Source organism: Arachis hypogaea, chromosome 10 (genome assembly GCF_003086295.3).
Source record: "Arachis hypogaea cultivar Tifrunner chromosome 10, arahy.Tifrunner.gnm2.J5K5, whole genome shotgun sequence".
NCBI lineage: Eukaryota > Viridiplantae > Streptophyta > Magnoliopsida > Fabales > Fabaceae > Arachis > Arachis hypogaea.
In genome coordinates, this window is record NC_092045.1 from 87546213 (window position 1) to 87547533 (window position 1321).

The window sequence follows — 1321 nt, forward strand, 5'->3', positions numbered from 1 at the left end:
TTAATGACTTGGCTATCAAGAAAAGATATGATTTAAACATTAAACCTTTCTCAACAGAAAAGGCAACATACTTGAAATGTTGAATCAAATCATTAATTGATAGCAAGTATTTTTGAAAATAGAAAGAAATTGATTTTGAAAAAGATTTGATTGAAAAGATATGATTTGAAAAAGATTTGATTTTGAAAAGATTTTGAAAACTAAAAAAAATTTGATTTGAAAACAAAATCTTCCCCCTTGTGCCATCCTGGCGTTAAACGCCCAGAATGGTGCACATTCTGGCGTTTAACGCCCAAAATGCTACCCTTTTGGGCGTTAAACGCCCAACCAGGTACCCTGGCTGGCGTTTAAACGCCAGTCTGTCCTTCTTCACTGGGCGTTTTGAACGCCCAGCTTTTTCTGTGCAATTCCTCTGCTGTATGTTCTGAATCTTCAATTCTCTGTATTATTGACTTGAAAAGACACAAATTAAAAATATTTTTGGATTTTTAATAGTGAGGAATAATCAAAATGCAACTAAAATCAAATAACAATGCATGCAAGACACCAAACTTAGCAGTTTGTATACTACTGACACTGATGAGAATGCATATGAGACACATAAACACTCAAGTCAAGAGGAATTAAAGATCAGAGCAATGAAATCATCAAGAACAACTTGAAGATTACTATGACACATGCATGAATGCAAGAAGAACAGAAACATGTAATTGACACCAAACTTAATATGAGACACTAGACTCAAACAAGAAATTTTTGGATTTTATGATTTTGTAATTTTTTTTGTGCTTTTTTTTTCGAAAATTAAGTGGAAAAAGAAAATAAAGATATCAAAATTCTTAATTAGAATTCCAGGAATCATGCAATGTTTAGTCTAAGACTCTGGTCCAGGAATTAGACATGGCTTCACAGCCAGCCAAGCTTTCAAAGAAAGCTTCGGTCCAAAACACTAGTGATGAGCGGATATTTTATACGCTTTTTGGGGGTAATTTCATGTAGATTTTAGCATGTTTTAATTAGATTTTAGTGGAATGTTATTAGTTTTTAGGCAAAAATCATATTTCTGGACTTTACTATGAGTTTGTGTGTTTTTCTGTGATTTCAGGTATTTTCTGGCTGAAATTGAGGGAGCTGAGCAAAAATCTGAGTTAGGCTGAAAAAAGGACTGCTGATGCTGTTGGATCCTGACCTCCCTGCACTCGAAATGGAATTTTTGGAGCTACAGGAGTCCAATTGGTGCGCTCTCAACGGCGTTGGAAAGTAGACATCCAGGGCTTTCCAGCAATATATAATAGTTCATACTTTGCGCGAGGATAGACGA